The 13,711-nt window shown below is 32.1% G+C and overlaps 1 long non-coding RNA gene across 1 annotated transcript; it reads right to left on the bottom strand.

Annotated features, from left to right (window-relative positions):
* Positions 1-7,367: 7,367 nt before the first annotated feature.
* LOC132726548 (uncharacterized) lies at positions 7,368-9,604 on the bottom strand. Its single transcript, XR_009625211.1, has 3 exons — positions 9,560-9,604; positions 9,135-9,288; positions 7,368-8,225 (listed from the first exon to the last, which is right to left on the bottom strand). It is a non-coding gene; the product is annotated as an uncharacterized LOC132726548 (long non-coding RNA).
* Between the last annotated feature and the right edge of the window lie 4,107 nt (positions 9,605-13,711).

Here is a 13,711-nt window from a genome sequence, read left to right as displayed (position 1 = left end):
GGACACACCTGTCTGATTTGTTTTTCAACAAAACTTGTTCAGCTGTACAAATAAGCAGCTTTTTTAAACTTCTGGCGTGAAGTTTTAAGATTATACATATTTTAATTAATTATAAAGAGAATAAAATTTAAATTTCTTATTTCGGTATGACTAGCAGAGAAATTTTCAATGTAAACAGGGGGTAATCCTCTGTGAAGTCATTTTCTGAACACATTTGTTTAAGTTTTCAGGCAATTCATTATCAAATAAAAATCACACTTTATAGTATGAAGGTATGTTAAGATGTCATGTCTCTAGTCTGTTGAAAATTCGATACGATAATCTGACCTAAATTTTCTGTTCAATATTGTGAAAACTTAATAATTCTTCAATACTGTTGAAAGCTCATGTCTTCCTATATCTGTATTAAATTTATCGGTGCATAGCGTAAAATACCTTTGCAAAACGGACACCTTTTTTACAAAATAATTTGTAGTTGTATCATATGTAACTCGATTTTGAAAATTTAAAGTTTTTTGATGGAGATGAATGATACTTAAGTGCAACTATAGAAAATACATTCCGTAGACCTTTCCTCATCGGCGATAAAGAAACACAATACGACAAAATCAGGGGTAAAGTTCCGCGGCGCTGAACATAAAATGACTAAACGGAACGCATAACCTACTTGCAAAAATAAATTGTAGCTTAACCATTTATAATATAATTTTAAAAATTTAATGTTCGGTTTCAAATAATAAAGCTCATCTGTTCCCATCGATTATTCAGAAAATGAATACAATAAAATCGGCACGTAAAAGACATAAGTTATAACGAAATTGACGGAAATTATTGCTAATTACAAGTAACAAAGGTAGGCATGCAATTTTCGCATTCCCGATAGCGAGAGACCTTTTCAAAATTTGTAATTCTTTCTCTTTTTTTTAAAAAAAAAAAAAGGTCATTCCTGATTAATACAGGGTCCAGGAGAGGTTACACTAGAATATTGAATTTTGTATCAAAAATAGTAATCACTCCCATTTTGAACTCACGGGAACAAGTTTATAAGCCTGCTAAGGCAACACTAGAACACGTTGTCATATGGGTGTGCGATCACGTGTTTCCCAGCGTCGGCGTCAGCGTCCGCGTCTGCGTTGGTTAAAGTTTTTTGTAAAGTCAAATATCTCAATTATTACTTGAGATATTCAATTGAAACTTACAATACTTATTTATAGTAACAAGGTACATCAGATTGACAAGTTGGATAACTCTGCCTTCAATATTGACAGAATTATGCCCCTTTTTAACTTAGAAATTTTGGTTAAAGTTTTTTGTAAAGTCAAATATCTCAATTATTGCTTGAGATATTCAATTGAAACTTACAATACTTATTTATAGTAACAAGGTACATCAGATTGACAAGTTGGATAACTCTGCCTTCAATATTGACAGAATTATGCCCCTTTTTAACTTAGAAATTTTGGTTAAAGTTTTTTGTAAAGTCAAATATCTCAATTATTGCTTTAGATATTCAATTGAAACTTACAATACTTATTTATAGTAACAAGGTTCATCAGATTGACAAGTTGGATAACTCTGCCTACAATATTGACAGAATTATGCCCCTTTGGAACTTAGAAATTTGGTTAAAGTTTTTTTGTAAAGTCAAATATCTCAGTTATTGCTTGAGATATTCAATTGAAATTTAAAACACTTTTTTATAGTAACAATGTACATCAGTTTGCAAAATTGCATAACTCTGCCTGCAATATATGCAGAATTATTTGCCCCTTTGAAACTTAGAAATTTTGGTTAAAGGTTAAAGGTCTTCAAAGATATTTATTTGAAACTTAACACATGCACTTAGGGTCATAATTGGAGGGTCATAATTGTATGTCACTGACCAAGTTCCATAACTCTATTGCATTAAGGCTGATTCATATCCCCTTTTCTACTTAGTCTCTTGGTTAATGTTTACATGCAAGTTTTACATATCTAAATAACTATTAAAGATATTAATTTAAAACTTCACATATGCATTTAGGTTCATAATTGTAGGTCACTGACAAAGATCCATTATTCTATCTTGCATTTAGGCTGATTTTTCTCCCCTTTTTCAACTTAGAAATTCATGGTAAAGTTTTGCTTGTGAGCTGTTATCTCAATAACTACTGAAGGGTTTGTGCCTTTTTTGGGACAATTTTATGCATTCATATAAATAATTAAGCAGTGATTTACTTGATAAAACATCTTAATAACAAGCCTTTGTACCTTTTCTGTCAAATTTATGTATTCATAGGTAATTAGTATTATTATACTCAATAAAACACCCTTGTGACATTACCTTCCGAATAGTCAAGCCAATACTGTATAATAAGACTCTTTCTAAGGCCTATAACATGAATTTATAAAAAAAATGAGCCGGTTCTTTTACTATCAAGCACTTAGAATAGTCGAGCGTGCTGTCCTACCGACAGCTCTTGTTATGAAACCAATGAGTGACCTCTGCTTTTGACTTAAGTTGTAAACAAGAAATGTTGTTGGACGTTATTAGCATACCTAGCACATAATTTAAATTGTTTAACCAATATTCAGCCTGCAATGAAAATACAACTGCGTCGTATCATATTTTATTTTCAACTGCGTCGTATCATTTCGTAAAAATCATTATTTTCTTGGAAAATAAACATCTCTTTTAAATGAAAGTTTAGTAAATGATGCAAAATTATGTTTTGAAGTTCACGGTGAACTCTGAAAACGAGTATATAATTGATTTGAAAGAAAAAACGATAGATAAAGCAATATGAACTCCGTCGTATCCACACATTTTCATAAAAAATATGCCCCGCTTCGAGTTGCAAATTCGCTATAACTTTTGTTTTACAAAATAGTTGTGCAAGCAACATATACCGAACTAAGCGGAAAATAGTATAGCGTGTTAATACATATATCTTGTTTTCAGTCATTTCCAACAAAAGGAGTTATAAACAAAAACATACATTTTTCGTTCCAAGATGGCGGCGTTTGTTTACATTTTGTAGGATACGACGCAGTTTTGATTCCCAGCCCTGATAAATTTAAAAAATAAAAGTTATCTATGTACGGCCATTCTAATCAGAATTACATTTTATTATTTATTTATTATGTACATGATATCATAATTGATATTGAAATCTGACCAAAGAGAATTTTATGTTAAATTTCTTCAGAAATATGTTTTCCTCTTATCAGATATCAAAGCATACTTTTATAGTGTCTTTTATATTGTATTTGTAGCTTAAGATGCATACCATCTTTTTCTCATACAAAATGACTAAAACAGACCATGGTCATAGAGTATGCAAGCAATGAAAATGACTATTCACAATTAAGACCACCCACAATTAAGACCACTTTGGTCCAGCCCAGATGATGGTCTTAATCAAGGTAAATGTAAAACAAAAGTTAAACTGTATAATGTGAAATAAAGGCATCATTTGAATTAAAATAGTTTCCTGTTAAATCTAAAAGTAATCAATGTCAATCAAATTGTAATAGCTGTAATTGATTTATTACAATTAAATTAATCAATTTTGGGCTACATGATTATTACAGTGTAATCATGTAATCAATTAAAAATCAATGATTACAATTTATAAATGGTTACCCCAGGTCTGCTATTATCCCATCTGCCAGGTAAGTTGACATAACTCTGTCTTGGATTTTGACAAAAAATGACACTTTTTCGACATTTGGTTAGATTTTGTACTACCTCACATCTTTTAAGCTTTGAAACGTTTAAGACAGTCACCCCCACTTTCAGGCCAAGTACTTATAATAGTCTTATTAACTCATCAGAGTAAAACTTGCCTATTGCTACTAAGCAAATGTGATGCCAGACATCTTTCATATGTTCTTTAAACAACATCTGATCTATTTTGACAAAAAAAGGAGTTAGCATTGGGTGGTCTTTTACTAGAGTCCTTAAAATGATTCAGGTTGGTTGCATGAGTAGCCTAAGATAAGCAGAAGTTTCACATAATGGTATTATTCAAATAATACTATATATATAAAAACTATAACAAGTATTTAACATTTATTCTTAATTGAGACGTTTTAATGATAAACAATGATAATATAAAATAGATATGTTGATAAGAAGTAGTCTTGAAGAATAAAGTTCCCATGAGCTAAAACTTTTCAGATGAGCAATGTTAAAATCTCACAAGAAACTAACATGCCCTGACTTGTAGATTTACAGTTTTGTAGCCAACCCCACTCCTTGTAGGTATCTATTTAAGTAATAGAAATCATGCCCCTTGGAAATGATTGACCAAACATAAAGGTGCATGGCTTAAGTGTAGCATATGTAGACTGAAACACTGGCTGAGATATGAAAATCATTATAATGGGTCAAAAAGAGCCATTCTTCAGTTTCATGATTTAATTTATAACTTTGACTTAAATAGGAATGTGACTTGACTGAGGACCTATAAATCAAGCCTCTATAATGTTAAACTTTCTTGTTTTTAGCTCACCTGTCACAAAGTGACAGGGTGAGCTTTTGTGATTGCTTTTCGTCCGGCGTCCGTCCGGCGTCCGTCCGTCCGTAAACTTTTACTTTAAATGACATCTCCTCATAAACCACTAAGCCAATTTCATCCAAACTTCACAGGAATGTTCCTTTGGTGGTCACCTTTAAAAATTGTTCAAAGAATTTAATTCCATGCAGAACTCTGGTTGCCATGGCAACCGGAAGAAAAATTTTAAATATCTTCTTTTAAAGAACCAAAAGAGCTAGAGCTTAGATATTTGGCATGAAACATCTTCTAGTGAGTGTCTACCAAGTTTGTTCAAATAAAAGCCCTGGGGTCAAAATTGGCCCCGCCCCGGGGGGTCATTGACTTTCCCTATATACATATAGTAAAAACTTAAAAAATCTTCTTTTAAAGAACTCAAAGATTTATGGTTAAGATATTTAGCATGAAACATGTTCTAAAAGTAGTCTACCAAGTTTGTTCAAATAAAAGCCCTGGGGTCAAAATTGGCCCCACCCCGGGGGATCATTGATTTTCCCTATATGCATATAGTAAAAACTTAAGAAATCTTCTTTTAAAGAACCAAAAGAGCTAGAGCTAAGATATTTAGCATGAAACATGTTCTAATGGGTGTCTACCAAGTTTGTTCAAATAAAAGCCCTGGGGTCAAAATTGGCCCCGCCCCGGTGGGTCATTGATTTTCCCATATGCATATAGTAAAAACTTAAAAATCTTCTTTTAAAGAACCCAAAGAGCTAGAGCTAAGATATTTAGCATGAAACATCTTCTTATGAGTGTCTTCCAAGTTTGTTCAAATAAAAGCCCTGGGGTCAAAATTGGCCCCGCCCCGGGAGTCATTGATTTTCCCCTATATGCATACAGTAAAAACTTAAAAAAACTTCTTTTAAAGAACACAAAGAGCTATAGCTCAGATATCTAGCATCAAACATGTTCTAATAGGTGTCTACCAAGTTTGTTCAAATAAAAGCCCTGGGGTCAAAATTGGCCCCTGGCCTGGGGGGGGGGGGTCATTGATTTTCCCTATATGCATTAAGTAAAAACTTAAAAACTCTTCTTTTAAAGAACTCAAAGAGCTATGGTTAAGATATTTAGCATCAAACATGTTCTAATAGGTGTCTACCAAGTTTGTTCATATAAAAGCCCTGGGGTCAAAACTGGCCCGGCCCCAGGGGTGTCATTGTTTTTAACTATATGTGTATAGTAAAAACTTGAAAAAAATCTTCTTTCAATAAAGCCCAATGAGGTAGAGCTTAGATGTTTAGCATGAAACATCTTCTTATGGGTGTCTACCGAGTTTGTGCAAATAAAAGCCCTTGGGTTAAGTTGTCCCTGCAACGTTGGGGGGGGGGGGGGGGGGGGGGGTTGGGGGCCTATATACAGGTGAGCGACCTCAGGGCCATCATGGCCCTCTTGTTAACTCAACTGAGCATATATTGAGCAATCAAAGTTGAATGTTTGTGACAGCATTTTGTATTGTGGCCGTTTTTTTTACACCAACTTTTTAGCTCACCTTGCACAAAGTGAAGGTGAGCTTTTAGGATGGCCAACCAAATGGCGTCCGTCGTCCGTCCACATTTTAAATATTCTATTAGGACATCTTCTATGATACCGCATGGCCAATGTTAATGAAACTTGGCAGGAATACTCTTTGTATGAAGCTCTATCAAGATTGTTCAAAGAATTCCATTTCATGCAGAACTCTGGTTGCCATGGCAACCGAAAGAGAAATCTTTAAATATATTCTTTTAAAGAACCGTAAGAGCTAGAGCTTAGATATTTGGCATGAAACATCTTCTAATGAGTGTCTACCAAGTTTGTTCAAATAAAAGCCCTAGGGTCAAAATTGGCCCAGCCCCAGGGGGTCATTGATTTTCCCTATATGCATATAGTAAAAACTTAAAAAATCTTCTTTTAAAGAACCCAAAGCGCTAGAGCTAAGATATTTGGCATGAAACATCTTCTAGTGAGTGTCTACCAAGTTTGTTCAAATAAAAGCCCTGGGGTCAAAATTGGCCCCGGCCCGGGGGGTCATTGATTTCCCTATATGCATATAGTAAAAACTTAAAAACTCTTCTTTTAAAGAACTCAAAGAGCTATGGATTAGATATTGAGCATCAAACATGTTCTAATAAGTGTCTACCAAGTTTGTTCAAATAAAAGCCCTGGGGTCAAAATTGACCCCACCCTAGGGGGTCATAGATTTTCCCTATATGCATATAGTGAAAACTTAAAAATCTTCTTTTAAAGAACCCAAAGAGCTAGAGCTAAGATATTTAGCATGAAACATCTTCTAATGAGTGTCTTCCAAGTTTGTTCAAATAAAAGCCCTGGGGTCAAAATTGGCCCCGTCCCAGGGGGTCATAAATATTCCCTATATGCATATAGTAAAAACTTAAAAATCTTCTTTTAAAGAACCCAAAGAGCTAGAGCTAAGATATTTAGCATGAAACATCTTCTTATGAGTGTCTTCCAAGTTTGTTCAAATAAAAGCCCTGGGGTCAAAATTGGCCCCGCCCCAGGGGGTCATTGATTTTCCCTATATGCATATAGTAAAAACTTAAAAAAATCTTCTTTTAAAGAACTCAAAGAGCTAGAGCTAAGATATTTAGCATGAAACATGTTCTAATGGGTGTCTACCATGTATGTTCAAATAAAAGCCCTGGGGTCAAAACTGGCCCCGCCCCGGGGGTCATTGATTTTCCTTATATGTGTATAGCAAAAACTTAAAAATCTTCTTTGAAAAAACCCAAATAGCTTGAGTTTAGATATTATACATGAAACATCTTTAAGTAAATATCTACAAAGTTTGTTCAAATAAAAGCCCGGGGGTCAAAACTGGCCCTGCCCCAGGGGTGTCATCCCGGGTGTAGATTTTCCAAGGTTTTTGGCTCAAAATCCTTGGAAAAAAACCTCGGAGTATTGGAACAAGAAAATGCAAAACTTTGCTATTAAAAAAAACCTTGGAAAAATAGGGAGAGGGTGAAAAACCTTGTAAAAAAAATTTCCGAGTTTTTTTTTAAAAAAACCTCGTAAAAAGTAAGACCTCGGAGTATTGGAACGATTTCCAAGGATTTCAGAATAAAAACCTCGTAAAATAATTTCCGAGGATTTTGTTTAGAAAACCTTGGAAAATGAGTGACCTCGGAGTATTGGAACGATTTCCAAGGATTTTTAAAGTGTTTCCGTGGTTTGTTTTTTCAAGGTTTTTAAATGAAAACCTCGGAAAGTTTCTCACAACTGGGAATACTGTTATATTTTCGAGGATTCTTACTTAAGGGCATCAGAGAATTTTCCAAGGTTTATTTGAGCAAAAACCTTGGAAATTTCTAGAATATCCATGGAAAATCAGAAAATATAACATCCAATGAAATATTCTGAAAAGAGCAATGATATTGTCCTTTTAAGGAATTAAGAAACTTCTTTGTAATAATACAGAGCAAAAAATGATCACATGACTCACTTAAACATTTAATGTCAGTGTGAAGTAAATAGTAATGCACTACAAATGAAAAGTTAAGTTAGAAGTCTTTAATGGTAAATATTACACTCAATGTTCAGTTATAATTTTTTGGTATCCAGTTAAATTTTAATGTATTCAAATATCTATCTTTTGAATTCCTGTTCACTCTTCATGATTTTTAAATGTCCCTTAGTTTTTCCCTCACCATCACAGGGGTCACATGTGGAAAATGCTCCAGGATACAATTCCTGAAATAAATAAAGTAAATATTTAATAAAGTACAGCCATTGAAAGAAGTTAGAAAAACAATTATATAAAATCACCACTGGGCGCTTCCCTCTCCATGTGGTCAGGATCAAAGACTTCAAACTACTTGCCTTACAACATTGTATTTTTGACTCCTGAAGCCAGGATGGGCTTCTTCCCTCTGAGGGAGCTATCCAGCCCAGGATTAAGGAACACCTGTGGTTATACTCAGGACAGTTCGGTATGTGTAGGTAATCAGAATTACATCATTTAATTTCTTTTTTATTAATCAATAAAAAAAATGATACATTCCTTAAACGTTTCCATAGACAAAAATATCAGTTCACTGTTGATATATATTGTTTTAAAAAATCAGCACTTTTGTGAAATCCAAAACTACTTGAATTACAAGTTGTTCAAGACCATTGATTAAAATGAAGGCTTATATTTTCAAATGACCTTTTCTGTAGTTACTTTTAAATGTTTGTCTACTGTTTTGAAATAGTGAATTTAATTTTTTTCATGTTGATTTCTTATTTTTGTTCATCAGTACTTTGAGTGTCAGGATTTCAAGAAAACTTTGGTAAGCAGTGTGACAATTCTGCGATGTTTAGAAAAGAAACGATGTCTGTTACTATTATTTTAGATAATGTCATACTGGATGTTACAACCTAAAGCACTCTAAAAATATTGCAAAAAATAACGCTTTTCATAAGGTGATTCTGATTGCCTACACTAATTGTATCTGTCTGCTCAAAGTGACATCTGCATCAATAAAGCTGGAGAGTCATCATGTAACATTAACAGCATTTCCAACAAAGTATCAATAAAAAAAATCAGTTCCAGAAACCTTCATTCATTCAAATTTTAAATTGAAACTTTCAAAACCTAGTTTTAAAACAAAAACATACTGTAGTATATTCCTTGAAGCCTTTCCTGGTCTACAGTTGGCTTCCTTAATCGGTGCCTGGATGCCAATGATATACTATGATAAAACACAGCAAAGCTGGATTGCCATCTTCTTGTAGTTTGGAACAGTCTTGCAAACTTGCTTACAAGCTGACTCTGTAATTAAAAATTTGTAGATTCAAATAATAGATGAAAGATGAAAGTTTATAAATAATGTCATCATAGTTTCATGCACTCATCTTGTTCAATACAATCATAGACAAAAATAACATTAAATTTAATACTCATAAAATATCCTCTAAACAATTGTATTTAAACTAGCTTACATTTAGGTTAAAAATATAGATCTAAAATAGTTTGTATTTAATACTTATTTGAAAAAAAACAACAACAGATTTTATGCATAAATGTATCTAAAATTATTTACCTGAACCTTTTTACTATCATGTTTCTTTTGTTTATCTTCCTGTCCTAGGTCATTGATCTTTAGGTTCAATTACAACAACCAAACATTTCCTGAATCTTTTGTCACACTTAGATAAATGTTTTCTTTGAAAATTCCAAAAATATGCTCCCTAACATTTAAAACAAGATATGTCCAAAATTGCTTAAAATAAATCCAGGTTTGCACTACTTCCAACTATAACCACTTGACCCATTAATGTCTGAGATTCAAAATTTTCAACAGTATAACTGAACGGGCAATCATAATGTGAAACAGGGGTGATCCAAAATATCAAAAGCCATCATCATTTTATTTTTACATTAATTTTATTGAAGTACAAATATATCAAATGATAAATAAAAGTAAAACTTGAAAATTATAAGAGAATCACAGTTGCAGTGTCATTTTAGACTGTTTTGGATTGTATAAAAACCCAGAAACTCCCCCTGAATAATCACATGGAACAATCTGGTCTATCCCAGAATGCTCAATGAGAAGATTGATCATGCATAGATTATAAGAGGGAACCACCTGGGGTGCCATTAGTTTTATCTGATCAGTGTGTTTATATTCTGTGTGTGAAAACTTAGTGGATGCAGTATTATTTATCTTAATTATAAGAAAGTATCAAGCATACATATTTTACACATTAATTGTACATAATTATATATTAAAAGGGCAATTAATAACTATTTATGTTTATTGTACACATAATTAATGGCAGAGTAAATTGTAATCTGAATGTATGTCACAGACTTGCTTAGTAGAATATACTATTTTATATGGCATAAAAACATATATTAAAGATTAATAGCATTCTTATTTCAGTGTTGGCTTACAGGCTGTCAAGAAACCCTAAGTTAAGTCTATATATAGAAAGAAACTGCAGGAAAAATACTGATGCATTTAGAAACTAATAGACATAAACACTGATTGTTTCTTTTTGTATAATTATAAGTTTTGCTCTTTAATCTATTCTTAAAAATGGAGAAGATATCTAGTAACAATAATTATAAATAATAAAAAAAAAATATGAAAATAAAAAAAATAAAATTTTCAAGTCTTTCTGATCATCAGTTATTTGAATAATCTTTATCTTATTATGATTAGTTACAATACCTTTATAGCCATTAATAAAAGGTATTTTATGGCAACAAGGAATTTACATTGTATTTAACTTTTCCATGTTTTCACACTTAAATTTTTTTTAATTGATTCCTCCCACAAAAATGGCTTCAGAAGATTAAAGTACAAATTTATTGAAAAGGAAGTTGGCCATTGACAATGTCCATACTAAAAATTGATTCCCTGGACCAAATCTCTCCTTTCCATGCTGTTGGACAATTGTTTATGCTCTGACCATGGATTAAAAAAATATCCATTGGCAATCTACAGTTTGGGTTGTTATCTTAGTTTGCTTTAACTGTTGAATTATTGCTTTTGATGCCCATTATAAGTTAAATTCATGATTAATGTCTTAACATTTTCCGAGATGAAATTTAGTAAGTTCAATTATCCGAGGTCATTCCAAGCTAAATATTGGCAAAGTGTTTCCAACAAATTTTTACGTAAATTTTCTAAGTTCTTTTTCCGAGCAAAAAAATGACAAAGTTCTTATTTCAAAGCTTTTTCCGAGCTGATTTTTGGCAGAGTGTTTAATTCCGAGATAGTTTCCAAGGTTTTCTTTATTTCCAAGGATTTTCATACAAAAACCTTGGATAAAGTTTCCAAGGTTTTAAAAAAACCCTCGGAATTAAGAAAAAACCTTGTAAAACTGGTTTATTTCCAAGGTTTTTAAAGCAGTTTCCATGGTTTTTTCATAAACCTCGGAAAATATACACCCGGGATTGTTTTTAACAATATGTGTATAGTAAAAACTTAAAAAATCTTCTTTAAAAAACCCAATGAGCTAGAACTTAGATGTTTAGCATGAAACATCTTTCCTTATGGGTGTCTACCAAGTCTGTTCAAATAAAAGCCCTTGGGTAAAAATTGGCCCGGGGGGGGGGGGGGGGGGCTATATACAGGTGAGCGCCCTCAGGGCCATCATGGCCCTCTTGTTTTAAGGAAGATTTTGACCAAACTTTACAGATATTATTCTTTGGATATTATTTAATATGACCCAATGACCTTTATTTTGACTTTTCTAGCAATAGATGCAGGGTCAGTGATCAAAAAGCCTAATTTCCTAGAGTATTCATTGTATTTTGGCTAATAAAGCCAATACATTTTTCATAACTTTCATGTTTCAAATGTAGCAGCTAAAAAACCTTAACTGCAAATAAGAAATTTATAATAAAAAGGGGTGTATCAATTGGGGTAAAGTTAGCATAAATAGGAATTGACTATAGACTGTTTTGTTTTAAGCACACCTATGGCAATGTGACATGGTGAGCTTTTGTTATCGCCTTTTGTCCGGCATTCATCCGTAAACTTTTACTTAAACGACATTTTTTTTTATTGTCCCTCAATTCCAGTACCTTGGAGAATGTTTCGATACCCATTTGTAAATTTTTTATGATTGCACCAAAAATATCGAAAATATCGAAATGAACAATTCTTTGCATTGCAATGAATTAATTTTTTCATTGAAGGAAATTGATTTAGATGTTTTTTATTATATTGGGACACTGTTAAACGGACTGACTGAAAATACCAATCTTACTGTAAACAATAGACATTTTTGGAAATTACCAAATAAAACACATTTATTTTTGTATTATAATTTATGTTGTAGGAGATAAAAATACTCAAGGGAGAAGATTCTCCTCAACAGTTAGAATATGAAAAGGATAAATCAGGTATGTTATATAGAATGTGAATAGGCTTAATCAGCTATTTTGTATAAAATAAGAAAAGGATAAATCAGGTATGTTATATAGAATATGAAAGGCTAAATCAGGCATGTTATATAGAATACGAAAATGCTAGATATCAGGTATGTTATATTGAATATGAAAAGGCTATAACAGGTATGTCATATAGAATATGAAAAGGTAAATCAGGTATGTTATACAAAATATGAAAAGGCTAAATCAGTATTATTATATAGAATATGAAAATGCTAAATCTGTTTTGTTAAAAAACACTATGAAAAGGGAAAATCAAGTATGTTAATACATAGGATATGAAAAGGCTAAATCAGGTTTGTTAATGTATAGAATACGAAAAGGCTAAATCAGGTATGCTATATAGAATATAAAAGGCTAAATCAGGCATGTTATATAGAATATGATAGGGCTAAATCAGGTTTGTTATATAGAATATGAAAAGGCTAGATCAGGTATTGTTATAATATAGAATACGAAAAGGCTAAATCAGGCATGCTATATAGAATATGAAAAGGCAAAAACAGGCATGTTATATATGAATACAAAAATGCTAGATCAGGTATGTTATATTGAATATGAAAAGGCTATAACAGGTATGGTCATATGAGAAATATGAATGTAAATCAGGTATGTTATACAAATAATGAAAAAGGGGTAAATTTCAGTATTATTGATATAGAATATGAAAATGTCTAAATCTGTTTTGTTTATAAAAACAATATGAAAAGGGAAAATATCAGTATGTTTTATACATAGAATATGAAAAGGCTAGATCAGGTATGTTAATAGTGAATACGAAAAGGCTAATCAGGTGTGTTTTATAGAATATGAAAAGGGCTAAATCAGGTTATGTTATATAGAATATGAAAAAAGTTAATCGAGTATGCTATATTAGGCTAAATCAGGTATGAAATATAGAAATAACAAAATGCAGAATCCAATAACGTGCGTGTGAGCGTAAAATTGCATAAAAAAATTAAAAATCCCATCCTTCAAATTCTGCGAAAAAGTTTCGCACAAAAAAATGAAAAAAAGCTTGTATGTCAAAATTAAGCGTGAAAAAAATAAAAATTGTAAACTTTTGATGTTAAAAAGAGGATTTTTTGAGTAAAAAACAATATATTTCCATTTTGCTGCATTGAAAAAATAAAATTCTGTTGTCAAAAAAAAAGCATGTTAAATGAAAGTTAGAAGGAAGTACGAAGGGGGGTAACTCCCCCATATCAACCCGTAAATTTTTTGATAAAAATTTTGGCCCAAAAATCATCGTAGGAGTTTAACATAGTATTAAGTTTTGTTTTTG

This window comes from Ruditapes philippinarum, unplaced genomic scaffold (assembly GCF_026571515.1).
Source record: "Ruditapes philippinarum isolate M1 unplaced genomic scaffold, ASM2657151v2 ctg9032_1_1_1_1, whole genome shotgun sequence".
NCBI lineage: Eukaryota > Metazoa > Mollusca > Bivalvia > Venerida > Veneridae > Ruditapes > Ruditapes philippinarum.
This window is presented reverse-complemented; position numbering and strand designations above follow the sequence as displayed.